The 14,881-nt window shown below is 46.6% G+C and overlaps 1 protein-coding gene across 1 annotated transcript in view; it reads left to right on the forward strand.

Annotated features, from left to right (window-relative positions):
• Positions 1 to 8,142: 8,142 nt before the first annotated feature.
• Positions 8,143 to 14,881, forward strand: part of l1cama (L1 cell adhesion molecule, paralog a) — a 43,897-nt gene continuing 37,158 nt past the window's right edge. Inside the window, exon 1 of the mRNA XM_080858317.1 lies at positions 8,143 to 8,255. The gene's annotated coding sequence lies outside the window, so the exon portion shown is untranslated. The remainder of the gene's footprint in view (positions 8,256 to 14,881) is intronic.

A 14,881-nucleotide genomic window follows, 5' to 3' on the forward strand; every position in this document is an offset into this window, starting at 1 on the left:
TTCTGTGGTATTTTGGGGGGGGGGGGATTATGCCGAGATAAAGGATAACAAGTGAAGGATTATGGTTGGGGTGGGGTGTTTGGGTAGGGGGGAAACCACAGGCATTCTGACTGGGGAGGGGGGAATGTGGTCAATCCAACAGCTGAAACCAGCCTCTCCGCAAAAGAGACCAGAGAATAAATTGCTACTTAAATAAATGCATAAATCGAGTTGGCTGTGTGTTTGACAGTTGTTTCCATCTGTTCTTGGAAGAATGCTGTGTTTGTAACCTTTTTTCCCCCCAGTCCATTTAGCTGGGTATCTGTACATACACGCAGTAACGTTATTGCAAAAGCTTCAACATTTTTTCCAGGTGAATAAACCAGCTTTGTGTTTGGTTTTGCATTGAACCGTGGTGCTTGCTGGGCTGTCTGTCTGATTGTGAGGGAGGGTAGAGTGATTGCCACTGTCTCGGTGGCTGCTATCCAGACTTCAGTGTTGCCTTAAGAAGGTCCTTCAGTGTCGGTGCCCACGCTGTACCCATGGTGCACTGCTCTCTTACTGCTGTGTGACAATCACACCAACACTCACACACACACACCAACACACACACACACACACACACACAATCCTTCCTTGTCCTCTTCCCTGAATGGACTCCAGTACAAACTTTTTAACCCAGGCTCCAGCACTGCATACATGCAGAGCACCTGGGAGGCAGTGCTCCAGTCGAGTGGCCTGTAGGGTTGAGCTTCAGACTCATTCACCAGCAGCGTATCAAGCTTGACTGCACCCAACGGTGAGGCGCAGCCAGCACTGCTGGGCCTGTCAGGACAAGTACAAATCAAACACCCCACCACACACACACATAATCCCCGTCACTATTATTTGCGGTTGCTGTGGTCCTCTCACTCCTAGACGGAGGGCCAGACAGCGTCTCTGCGTGTCTGACCTTAAGGCCTCGGAGTTTCAAGCAGTCTAATGTGAGGTGAGGACGTGCTGGCTGGGCACGTGGGCAGATGGGTCACTTGGGTTGCCCTTACACACACACACAGACACACACCCCATCTTCTCAATCTTGAGGGCATTTATGTACTCAGTCACGGCTGCAGTAGAGTCGGTTCTCCTGGCGCCTATAAAATACCACCGGGCCTCGACGTAGAAGCGTGCTAATCTGATGGAGACATGAAAGTGCTCTGATTTCTTGTCATCCGCTTCTTAATGAGGGCTGCAGTACGCCAGCACCCACAGCGCACCAAATAAGCCTCGCATAGCAGCCCGTTGTCAGTGAGCGCACTGCTGTGAGCCAATTTCGCATCAAATATTGGTCATACGTGTGGTACGGGGAGTAGAACGAAGAGGATTTGCATTTTAAATGGGGCTGGTGAAATTTTGCCTACTGGTAGATGTTTGCAAAATGATCCCAACCTCTAAAAACCCCTGGGTTTTGCTTACAGTGAAAAGACTCAACGACATAGGTGGGCATGTTCATTAAAAGATGCAAATGGGCTTGGTCTAGAGCTTGTGTTGCAGTCGAGACTAACCTACTTTCTATCCCGTGTGCCGACATTTTGATGAATGATGTGATTACAAAAGGCCTTTCGCCAAACAGCTTCTCAATATTTCAGGATAATTTATTGTTTAAAATTTTGGTGGTCGAAATGGAATATAAAGCATAAAATTGTGAACCTGAGAAAGTAAGGGGGGCCTCCCCCAGAATATATCTATATTTTAAACTAAGCCCTTAAATGGATTTAGGATTCTGTCAACCACATTAATATTTGCTGAAAGCAAGGACATCTTTTAGTGTTATAATCTCATGGTTGTGAGGGATAACCAAGCATTTCACAGGGACCCACAGTATGCTGTGCTAGTGATCAAACACTCAATTGTCAGACCTACTTTCAATCATCTTTACATGAACGCGCAATGACGCGCACAATTGATTCAAAACAGCATGGCGGCGCTTCAAACCCCCTTCAAAAACTGGGACAAAAGGTCAGTGCACCTATTAAAATCCATGAAATCTAATGACATGCGCTTCATGTCATTTTAAGTATGACCAGTGGCAGCCAATGTTTGTACAGCTTACTTTGTCAGTTATATTAACTCGTCCACACACCTTTATTTACAAAATTCAGCCATCTAAATGTAAATGTCAAATGTATTATGTCCTAGACCCAGGTACCATGCACACTGGCTCTGACCAAACCCAACCTAGTTGCATAGTCATTCTATTGAAACTCAACCCCCTAAGTACTCCAGCATTCAAGTTTTTCTGGACTTGATTTGTAAAAAGATGCACTCATGCAACCACTTATGGTAACTCTGGGTGGCCCTCAGATTGACACTGTATTGTATTTACTCCTCCACTAGATGGAGCTCTTGAGGTTGAGAAGTTGTGCCGCCGGCTCAATCACCAGTCGTCACCAAACAGGGTTATTAAGCAGAGCAAATGCTTCCTTCCCCTAAGAGGAGAGTACATACAAGAAGCTATTACCCCTCCTTGCTTGCTTATGTTCAGACATGCAAACTGCAAAAAACATTTTTACACTAATCTAAATAATGCAAATTCCTGTGTTTATGTGTTCAGTCGATACACAGGTCGATTACTGAAATCAATAATTCAAAAAGCCAAGGCAGGGCTGCAAGGAATATATTTGCATTTGCAGTCAAATGGAGAGGAGAATTTGTGGGGTGGAGAGCAATGTTGCCAACATTAGAACACTCTTGAATGACTGAGACTGAGATGGAAGGCAGAGACTGAGGGGTAATGGGTAGGGTTGGTACTGGTGATGTATGATGCAATGGCTCATTAATGGGGGGTGGCAGTTTTTGAGAGGCAGCCAGAACGCTCTTAGTTTAAATGACTGTGCTGCGCTGTGCATAAATCAGGACATTACTGCTCCCTCTCTGAAAAGTAAGAAGAAAAATGAGAGAGGGGACCAGTGACCATACTATTGTGCTGTCCAGAGATGAAAAGTTGAGACACGGACTGTTCATTAGTGTAATTGCTTTCCTGCTCTCTAATCTTCTCTATGAATATATATTTTTCCTTTCGACCGGTTATCATCATCTATATCCTGAACTAAGTGCTACTTACTCAGATAAACACAAGCTAAGGACTTTGCATACTCTCTCTCTCTCTCTCTCTCTGTCTGTCTGTCTGTCTGTCTGTCTGTCTCTCTCTCTCTCTCTCTCTGTGCCTGTCTGTCTGTCTGTCTGTCTCTCTCTCTCTCTCTCTCTCTCTCTCTGTCTGTCTGTCTCTCTCTCTCGCTGATGTAGCCCTAGTAAAGGAAGAAGACCATGGCCCAACACTATGTATGCAGCTAGTGGCTTCACAGAGGCAAGGAAGATGTTATTTTCTCCTATCTAGCATCAAGCGTTACGTAACACGCCAGTGAGCTGATAAGAGAGACGCATCTTTCGCTGAGACATCCTTGAGAGTAGACCTAGATATTTTTATATTGAAAAAAATAATTGCTGAGGATGTGCTGTGTGTGTCCTGACACACACACTTTGAACAAGGAAAAAAAATGCAAGTGATACGGAGCAAAAATAACCCTGGAAGTATCAATCCAGCTTCAAAGGGAGCTACGTATGCTAATACAATGGGGCTTGCTCTATTTTAGGAGACATTTTCAGGAGACAATGGATGACAACAGAGAGGCAGGGGAGTCTCTCTATAGAAATCCCCTGCCTATGTTCGATTCAGAAGAAATACACATGAAAAGAAGTGATGAAGGATTAGGTTTGATTTCTTAAATAATTTGTCTCACGATGACGCACAAGGCTAAGAAAAATGCCGTTTCATCAAAGTAAGCCAATTCATCTTTCCAGGGACCCAGATGTTGGCTGATGTTTTTTTTTTGTGTGTATGCGTTTAGTGTGTTTGCTCTGCACTGTGGGTGTACAGCGCATGATTTAAGAGCTCTGACAAGCATCGACAATGTTCTTGTGTGTTCAAAGCCTCAAGCCCCACAACTGATACCATTGATCATTACAGGACTTGGTAAACAAATAAATACCCTAGGAGAATAAATCGGCAGCAACACCAAAAGAAAAAGCCCTTTGCGCTTCATGTTTTTCATCATTCTGTCTCATTCCATCCCCCCACTCCTCTTTTTGCCCCCTCTCTCTCTCTCTCTCTCTCTCACTCTCTCGCGCTGAGGATTTTTTTGGGGCCCTGCCTCTCGCATCGGCGCCGTCTAATCAGAGACCCCGGGAGAGCCAAACAAACGTCATGGCGTGTCCTACTTTGACTCCTGTAGTCTTCTCTCCTGAAAGAAAGCCTGAGAGAATTCACTTTTAAGTCTGTATGTGTGTGTGTGTGTGTTTGTGCGTGCACGCATGTGTGTGAGTGTGTGTATGTGTCTGTGCGTGCATGCGTGTGAGTGTGTGTGTGTGTATGTATGTGTGTGTGTGTTTGTGCACACAGGCGTGTGAGTGTGTGTGTGTGTGTGTCTGTGCATGCATGCACACACCTTAACAGAAGAACAATGTATTATTATTATTATTATTGTTATTATTATTTGCAGTGGCCAAAAGGACATTTTCCCATGTTCAGGCTTCAGGCTCCACGGAGGTTCCTGTGGTTGCCAAACCGGTTTCCCAACCAGAGGCGACCGCACTCAGTGAACTGAGCGGTCAGCAGCAAAGACTGCACTCCTAAAATGGATCTTTGCAAACGGCTCCCTCAAGCTTTAGGAGGACAGCCAGTGCTTCCTGTCGCTATGACACCGCTGATAATGCATTAGCAGGATGTAAGGTCATCCAGCCGGTTTGACCCGGTGTTAATCAGTGGCTAATTGAAGGCTAATGACAGGGGGAAGACTGACCCTACAGCTATTACCACACAGTGTCAGTCTACACAGTCGGTCAGGAGGATCTGCTGAAGTTCAAACCGAGCATCAGAATGGGGAAGAAAGATGATGATGATTTAAGTGACTTTCAGCGTGGCATGGTTGTTGGTGCCAGATGGCCTGATATGAGTATTTCAAAAACTGCTGATCTACAGGGATTTTCATGCACAACCATCTCTAGGGTTTACAGAAAGGAAATATAAATGTAATAATGTAAATGTATGTGTGTGTTTTGTCTTTCCGTTTAGGGTTTAAAAAATGATGTAGGGCTGTTAATCTCCATTACTGCTTCTAACCCTTTTATCGGTAAGACATTGATCCAGCGTCTGCAGAGCTCTAATAAACTATATGATACCTTGTGCTGTGGAGTGAGATAGCTTAAGAGTTTACCATAACATTTATGGCAGTTGCAGGACTGGTACGAGCTGATAGAAAGGCAACAGCAACTCAAAAACCGTTGCCAATGACAGCAGTCATTATCTTTTTCGCAGCTGTCATTATCAAGAAACGTTGGGGTGCCCCATTGAAATCAATGGTACTTTTTGGAACATTCTGAAGAGCCATGTAATATGCTCTCATTACAGTCAGAGTATGCAGAAGATTATCTCCCACAACATGCAGATGGGCTACAGCAGCAGAAAACCACACCGAGTGCTACTCCTTTCAGCTAAGAACAGATGAAACTGAGGCTGCAGTGGGCACGGCTCACCAAAATTGGACAATGGGAGATTGGAAAAAGTCTCAAATTCTGCTGTGATATTCAGATGGTAGGGTCATAATTTGGCATACAACACAAAAGCATGGATACATCCTGCCTTGTATCAACAGTTCAGGCTGCTGGTGGTGGTGGTGGTGTAATGGTGCGGGGTATATCTTCTTGGCAAACATTGGGCCCCTTAGTACTAATTTAGCACCATTTAAATGCCACAGCTGACCTCACTGTTTTGCTGACCATGTGTATCCCTTTATAACCACAGCATACCCGTCTTCTAATAGACTTCCAGCAGGATAATGCCCCATGTCACAACACTCAAATCATCTCAAGATGGTTACTTGAACTTGGCAATGAGTTTACTGTTCTCAAATGGCCTCCACAGTCACCAGGTCTCAATCCAATAGAGCTCTTTGGGATGTGATGGAATCATTAGATTTGCATCGTGAAGGTGCTGCCCCCAAATCAGCAACTGCGTGACGCTATCATGTCAAAATCTCTGATCAACATCGCTAGCACCTTGTTGAATCTATGCCACAAAGAATTATGGAAGTTCTGAAAGCAAAACCAAATGAATTGTCCAGTCAGTGTATATCTATAAATTGATATAGCATATGCTAATAAATTAAAAGGCATTAGGGTCGAGCTTGGTATGGTTTTACATGATTCATCTATTGCATTAGCTCATTGTTGGCAGATTAAAGATGGCTGTTCACAGTGGAACAGAAAGCTTAGTGAGGTAGACTTTACTGCAGGCTAGGCTGCATCAAACAATCTGCTCTCAATTGCCCCGTTCCTTCTGCACACAGGCACACATGGCACACAGGCACACGGGCACACAGGCACGGCTCTCGGGTTTGGCGGTGTTGGGGGTTCCATTTGGCGCAGAGACGTGGAGCAGCTGAGGCAGGAAGCTGGCGCCGTGAGAGGCCTCGCAGTTGCTCCCCCAGAAGGAGTACATCAGGTGTGAGAGTGGAGGAGGAGGAGTGGGGGAGGGGTGCGAGAAGCAGAGATAATACACAGATAATACACACAGCCCTTCTTAAAGGAGGCTTATGCAGAAGTCTGTATGCACTGACCTTTACAGTGGGCGAACAGTGTCACTTCGGCTTTATGTCTGGACCCTGAGGGATGTGTGTGTGTGTTTACGTTTGTGCTTCTCCGTCTGAGGGTGTGTGTGTGTTTACCCAAAGAGCACGTCTCTAAAAATAAGTCAAGGCACCTGTGTTGGCCCCATTGTACTCCCTCACCCAAGAGATGCATGCAGGTGATGTGCGAGGAGTGACATGCTGGAATGAGCACTCTCTCTCCATCAGGTACTGTATCGCTGGAATGAGCACTCTCTCTATCAGGTACTGTATCGCTGTGGCGTCTCACTCATTTGGCATTCAACCATTCTCTTGTTTCGGGGATAGCTCTCCCGGGCCAGCAAATGAAATAAGCTGTTCAGATTTGTGAATGGATATTACCGTGCCTCTACAACAGCACTCCCCCTAAACCACTTTACAAATAACATCCATCACTGCAGCGAAAAGTGGTGAAATATCTGATCTCTTCTTCCTCTGATGCACTCTTCCTCCCTCTCTCTCTCCCTCTATCTCACTCACCTTATCTCTCAATCTCTCCCTCCCCTTCTTTTTTTTCTCCCTAATTCTCTCTCATTCTATGTCCTAATCTCCCACATTTTCTCTTTCCAGCTCTCTCTCTCTCTCTCTCTCTCTCTCTCTCTCCTGTCTCTTTGTGCCAACCCCTCCCCTCTCCCGGCCTAATTCGGACTCTTCTTCCCTGGTATTAGTACAGCTAGCTTACAGTCGCCTGGTACCAGGAAAAAGGGTAGAGGGGGAAAGCAAGAGAGTGAGAGAGAGAGAGAGAGAGAGAGAGAGCTTACTGCCCAAGCAGCCAGTGCCACGCAGACGCAGCATAACAATGCCAATTATTAGCATGGAACACATCCCTCATATATACAAACCCCAACGCCAACCACCCCCCACCCCCACCTCTGTCCATGCCTCTTCCCCCTGACGCTGGACGGCTTTTTGAAGGTAATGGAGGGAGTGCGGTGCTCGCTTGTGTCTAAAAAGCCGTACTCATCATCTCCTCTCCCTCATCCCCAGACCTGATTGCATGCCACTGGCTGGATTGATCCGGGTAATCGCAGCCCTGACATATCGGGGTTGGCACCAGGGGAATGGCGAGCGGAAAGGCAGCAGAAAGACAATAAAGGAATGGTCAGAAACCAGAGAGAGAGGGAGGAAGGGAGGGAGAGAGAGAGAGAGATGGGGGGAAGGGGGGGAGAGGGAGAGAGGGGAAGGGAGGGAGACAGATCGAGAGAGAGAGAGGGGAAAGGAGGGAGACAGAGAGAAAGAGGGGAAGGGAGGGAGACAGAGGGGGAGGGGGAGGGAGGGAGAGAGAGTGAGAGAGGGAGGGAGGGAGAGAGAGAGGGAGGGAGGTAGCAGGGAGTGGGAGAAAAACGGTGATGTCACCTCTCTCCATCAGCCAATCAGAGCGAGGGAGGGAGAGAGCAAGTAGGAGAGGGTGTGTTTTTGTATCACTGCAGCATCAGCGCTGGAGAGCGAGAGAGCACAATCACTTACACAGAGAGGAGGAGGGAGAAGACCCAGATTAGAGGGAAAAGCAAGACGCAGAGTTAGCCAAGGAGGGAGTGAAACCTGGGGCCATCTTTCTTTCTTAAACCTGTGGAGGTAAGCAAAGCTGGTGCTCACTAAATGCCATTGCAGACATAATGTGCACGGACCTCAATCCCTCCAGAGAGGGTCAAATGCTCATCCTTGCTACCTGTACCTGACCATAACACCTTGTCTGGGTATATTATTTCTGTTGGGTTTGTTGTCAGTGTGGATCATTTTCTGTCTGCACTGTTGTCGGTGCTGTGATGTGGGCAGTGATAATAGTGGTGGCTGTTTGTTGTGAAATCTCATCAACTGAATTTTGCTGGTTATGTGTTTGCACTGATGCAAGAAAAAATAAGTATTACAGAAAACCTTTAGCTTTTTAAAATGCTCATAACATTTGTATATCTTACAAATGCCTTTTCTAAGCCATTTTTCAGTAAAGTGAGAAGTGTGTAACGTGTAAAAATGTGGGCTTGATTGTATTTAATTTGATCATTTTTTTTGCTGAGAATTTTTGCTGAGTTTATATCTAAAGTGATGGATGCAACAGGGTCTCCTCATTTTCTTCTTCCATGCAATGCACCGGTGCCTTCTAGAATATGAGAATGCCGATGGTAACGACATGCTGGCTCGTACGACACACACACACACACACACACACACACACACACATGGTTTATATCTGTGTGCCATCACTGTTGTCACAAGTGCAATGGATGACATTTTGGTTGTGTAATCGGAAATGATTCTTCTGGTAGTTATATCGCAAAGCCCATTTGTCTGCGAGCTGATTGAGCATGTCTTTATTATGCCATAAAACGCTCTGAAGCATCCTCTGCCTTTTCACTAAGCACCTCTTTACAGTTCTTACAACAATATTCACAGCCAGTGTTTGTAATGCCATCGCTAATGCTAATCCTTCTCATTTCTCATTACTGCTACTCTTGCCATATAGGGAGCTATAGATACTCTCATGTTTCCACCTTCCCTCACATTGGCCTCACTTGTTTTTGAGGCAGAGGTGTAATGTTGGTCACTACTCAGAAGGTGGTGTGGAGGCATGCAACAGAAGGCTAGCCAGATGAGGATGTTTTTTTTTCTTTTCTGGGGAGGCGGATGGCTTGTGTCCTGTTTCCTTGCCTGCCTGTTCCCTTGCTGTTTGCTGAAGACAAATGTTTGGGATGGTGCATAGCCAACAGCTCGGAAACTAACTGCATTTAGATGGGGGCAGAGAGGGAAAGAGGGGAAAGGGGGTGGGGGGCAGGATTAAGAGAGAGAATAAGAGAGAGGGAGAGAGAGAGCGAGAGAGAGTGCGAGACACCGAAACCTGGGTGGGGCCTGTGTACATTTCCAGGGGCATCAGTAAGAGGAGGCACCCACCTGGCATGGTGCCATGGGCACTGAGGCAGAGAAGGGCAGGGCAGGTCTGATCTTCAGGCTGGTCTAGTTCTCCATTGGCATCAGCATACAGAGTGGTCTGCAGCACATGGTCCTTTAACATTCAGTAAATGTTCAAGTGCTTTCAGCGTCAAGATAAATGGTTTTCATCCTGCCTGCAGAAGTGGTACTAGAGCGCTTAGGTTTTTCGCATTTCTGGCAAGCCTACTTTTTGTCTCTCTCTCACTCTCGCTCTCTCTCTCTCTCTCTCCTACCTCTTCTCCACTCTGTAGTAATGTAAAGTTGCCTGCTGGGACTGTGACCAACCATACTGTAGGAGGAGAGGGAAAGAGGGGAGGATAATCCCCTCTAGTACAGATGAGAATGTCTGTCTTTTCTCCCTGCTTTTGTGTACTCCCCATAAGCATAATCAATAGATTAAGGTAAGACTGAGCCTTGAGTACGTACCGGCACTGCATCCCTGGGAGACTGCCGTGCAATGCATTACCGCGCTGTTTAATGCGAGCGCATGGCCTCGCCTACCTCATTATGCCAGCTGTCAGACAACCTGATGCAAAGCAACACTCCCTGTGCCATTTTTTTTACATTTCAGATTTCCCCAGCTGCAAATTTCTCAGCATTGTATCGGTGTTTCTCATGTAAAAAATCTTTCCCTTCCACAGTGAAATGCTATCTTACTGCAGCGCTGAGTTTAATTGAGCTGTTCTGTGGGAAGGATGAATGGGCCAAGAGATTTAGGAGGGATGAGAGAGAGAGGGAGGGAGGGAGGGAAGGAAGGAGGCAGAGGGATGGGGGGGTGGGGTCACGTTTGACAAGCAAAGCACCTCCACAGACTGCTAATATATGTGCTCTTAGATATACGGTCGGAGAGGAGAGGAGAGAAGAGGAGAGGGGGATCAACGGGAGGGGCGGATGGGTGTGCTGCAAGGTCAGAGGGGGAGGGGGCTGTCAGAGGAAAGGGGGGATGAGAGAGAGAGAGAGAGAGAGAGAAAGAGAGAGAGAGACAGAGTGGGAGTAAGGAGATGATAAACAGCTGGTAATTTGTTATGCAGCACCACAGGTTGTCTAGGCTGTTGTTGTGTTGACTTTTTCTATCTCTCTCTCTTTCTCTCTTTCTCTCTTTCTTTCTCTCTCTCTCTCCTTCTTCTGGCTCTAATACCAGAGCTCCAGAATGGGGTAATGATGGCAGAAATCTCACGGTGTGATAAAGGGCATCTGTTCCAAATCTGCCAGTTAAGAGGGAACTCAAGGGATGAGCCATGTTGCAGGCAAGCCACAACAGCCACCTGTTATCGCCCAGAGGCCCACAGAGGCCCGCGGGAGAGGCTGCCTCCCGGTAAACACAGCTAGAAAGACAGAAAGGGAGCTAGAGAGAGAGCTAGAGTGTGTTTGCCCGTGTGTGTGTGTGTGTTTGAGTGCTTGTGCTTCATATCAGATACAGCCTGCCTAAATTATCCATGCACACAGACGGGGAAAAACAGGCCGACTAGGCCTGAGTGGTGTTTCAAATCCTAAGTCGGAGCCGAGCGGGGTCTCCGGTGGTGGCGCGATGATGCGAGTGCATTAGCGACACTCGTTTGTGATGTCGTGTTCAGGCGGGACCCGGGTTTGAATTACACTCTGCAGATGGGACCAAAGTGACAAGCGTTGGGGGCAGATATGAAGATAAGGGGGTGGGGGTGGGGATGGGGGGTTGGCGGGTGGCGGCTGGAATACATTAAGACTGATTTAAAGAGCACAGTCAGACAGGGCGGGCGGGCGGCCAGGCTAGGCTAGACACCAGTGAGGTAAATGACGATAAAGAGTGGAGAAATGGTGTCTCTGTCATTGTGTCATCTGCTTGCCACTGCGCTGCCATTTATTTGAGGAAATTAAAATAAGGGACCTACGCTGAAAGACGGATGAAAAGAGAGCGGTGGAAAGAGGACAAGAGAGGAATACAGTGGGATGGGGGGTAGAATGCTGAAGAAATGGATAAGTGCTTAGACCTGTAAATGCAAGCCCACTCTACCAGCTAGTAAGACATGGCAATCATTCTAATGTCTTGGTGAATGCTGACAACCTCACTAATCATGAGGCCTCATCAGGCCCCCCATGTTTCTTTTCAAGACACATAAGTGCATTTTTTTCATGTCATGTCCATATTCATGCATTGTCTGACAGGGGGCCCCCCAGCCTTGAACCATAATCAGGGTAATGGCATCCCTTAGAATGATTTGGCGTTCACTGATGTCTCCATACCCCACACCACAGACAAAGCCCTATAAAATTTTAGCCAATCATGCAATTGAAGCATAAATGGCGCCGACTTCCAACTGTGGCCTCATATATATGCGACAGAAGTTAATTAGATTGAAAACTGGAGCTCGAAATCTGACATTTGCTCCCCTGCCCCAGTAAAACTCGCATTGCTTACAATAAATCTTCCGGCGGATTGAACTCCCAAAAAAATCAGCACTCTGAGACTTGTCACGATAAGAGACTCAGAAAGCGAAAAGGCGGTAATGAGCAGGATAGGAGAATGCGAACAGAGACTGCAGATGAGAGACGCGTCAGAAAAAAAGATAAATGCAACAAATAGCGCGTCTGACCTTTTGGCCATCTGAAGACCACGACCCTCATTTCCTCTCCCGCTGCCTTGTCGTCAGAAAGAAGTCTTTGTCACAGATGCACAGCAGAGTTCCAGTCAGTCTTACCACTATTTCGTTCAAAGGCGTTTTATTGACCAAATGAGTGGCTAAAATTAGTCTGAATTGCTTCTCTGTGTGGCAACTTTTGGCCATGCATTGTATGATACAGCCTACTATGGCTTTGCGCTGGCAGCATTCCAGGCGTTTAGCCTATCAGAATAGTACAATTTGACACGCTATGCCAAATGTGATTTTTACAACAGGAAGAAATAATGAGTATTACCGTGTTTCCTGGTGCATTCATTATCACGGCTGTTACCAGGGAGACCAGTGAGTACGATTTGTGCTAAAATTGTAACGGACTCATCACAAGTTGAGCTGGCACATAATTAACCCAAGCCTTCATGGCACGTCTATTAGATTCCATCATCATTTCCTCTCTTAATCAGTATGTTAAAAAAATAATGATGTTTTCCGAAAACAATTATGCTACCTTATTTGACCCGCTTCACTTCCAATATGTAACTGTAAACATTGGAATGGGGGCTTACCCGTGTCACTGGCATAGTGAGTGCGTCATGTTTATGAAGGGACTGGGCTGAAGCGAGGAGCGTTCCGAACGGCACGTCAACCATGATATATTCATTATGCCTGGATTACAGAGTGTGGGAGGGGATCACTACTGTAGTGTGTGTAATCCCCATACACCCAGCTAATTTAATCTCACCTACTGTGCCATCCCATTATACAACAACCACCCAGAGGTGCTGTGGGAAGAAAGAGGAGGGGAAGAAGGGCGAATTAGGTAATTTAAACTTTAACGACTGAACTAGGCTTTAATAGACCAGGCCACTTTGGAAAACACACAGCGCAGTTCTCATGTGGGGCCTGTGAGTGCTGTGTTTGCAAACTTCTTCCAAGGAGGCAGAGATATGCAAAAACAGAGATATGGAGAGAGGATAGATAGCTGATGAGTCAGTCAACCCTCTTCAACTGTCATTCCTGAAGACATTTGAATACATTTACATGAATTATACATTGATTATGGCCATGGTTAAGCACAGCCAGTGCATTAAGCAAGTCAGAAACACACATTTTTCTATCTTCACCTCATTTTCTGTGTAGCCGTTGACTAATATAACTAAAGAGCATCGGAAATGACATATCCACTGCAGGGAGACTTGTGCAATGGAGACGCTGTAGATCTCCTAAATATAATTCTTCGCACACACAGCATATTCCGCCTCTGCTTTGACACAAAAAACAATATCACAAGTTTTGCTTACTCACTCTGTTTCTTGGCGGAATGATTAAATGACTGTGCGTGTGTGTGTGTGTGTGTGTGTGTGTGTGTGTGTGTGTGTGTGTGTGTGTGTGTGTGCGTGCTTGTAAGTGAGAGTGAGTCAATCTCCTTGTGCCTCAGTAACTACTGCCCTCCCGGTCACTTTTATGCGAACGTATTCTTTCTAAAAGGGTGCAATTGTGCATGCACAGACAGTGGGTCTGCAAAATGAACAGAGCTGCACACAACGACAGCCTGAATTCAGAAGCCCCCACCCATTACACACACACACACACACACACTCACACACTCTCTCACACACACACAGACACACACAGAGACACACACACTCACACACACACACACACAAATAAATCAGGCTTCAACCAACCACTGTGGAGACTCCATTTCTACAACACAAAACAAACAGAAAGATGGTATTGATTAAACAGCCATGTCAGACAAGCAGCCCTAGCACGTATGCACAGAGGCTGTACAGAGAAGAGCAAACAGCTGAGAGGGAGAGAGAGAGAGAGCGAGAGAGCGATAAAAGGGATGTGGAGGAGAGAGGGATAGCCAACGGAGAAACGGAGAAGAAAGAGATGGAGTCGCTGAAAAATGGGAAAGCATTAAGGGAATATCGAGGGGGGGGGGAGAAAATGTGCTAATGAAGAGAATAGTAGAGCATTGTCCATACAGACAACTCGAAGAGGCTTGATGAGGTAATTATGCAGTTAAGTGATTGGATGACCTTAGGTAAAAGGGGGTGGGGCCCACTCTGGGATCGAATTGGGGACGGGCAGCAGGGGGTGCATTTAACGAAGAACTAAGGAGCCAGGCGAGGAAATGGAGAATGATGTTCTTAAAAGAGGAACGCGGGATGAAAGGACTGCGGCTGAGCCGAGGATGATATGCAGGAGCGGAGCGGGGTGAAGGAGGGTGGGGTGGGGGGAGTATAACAGAAAGAGGAGAAGAGAAAGAGAAGGGGAGAGGGAGCGAGGGAGGGAGGGAGGGTTGATGGTGCCTGCCGCTTTGAAAGCACCATGTCTGACACTGACTAACAGTGACAAACTGTGTGCAAAGCAGGCACCCAAACAAGCTCTCCTGACAAACTGTGTGCAGAACACACAGGCAAACACACCTGTCGACAATAGCATGATGAAACACATAAAGACACTCACACACCCCCGCACACACACACACGCACACACACACAGACAGATAGAAGATGTCTGGGGTACCTCCTGCTCTCTGCTTCAGATAAAAGGCCGATCTCCTTGATTAAACTCTGACACTAATTACCGAAAACATCATTCAACAAAAGACGCATCACAGAGCACATCTTTTTATAACACCAGACACGGGTCCTCCTCCTCAGGGACTAT

Source organism: Sprattus sprattus, assembly GCF_963457725.1.
Source record: "Sprattus sprattus genome assembly, chromosome: 2".
Taxonomy (NCBI): Eukaryota; Metazoa; Chordata; class Actinopteri; order Clupeiformes; family Clupeidae; genus Sprattus; species Sprattus sprattus.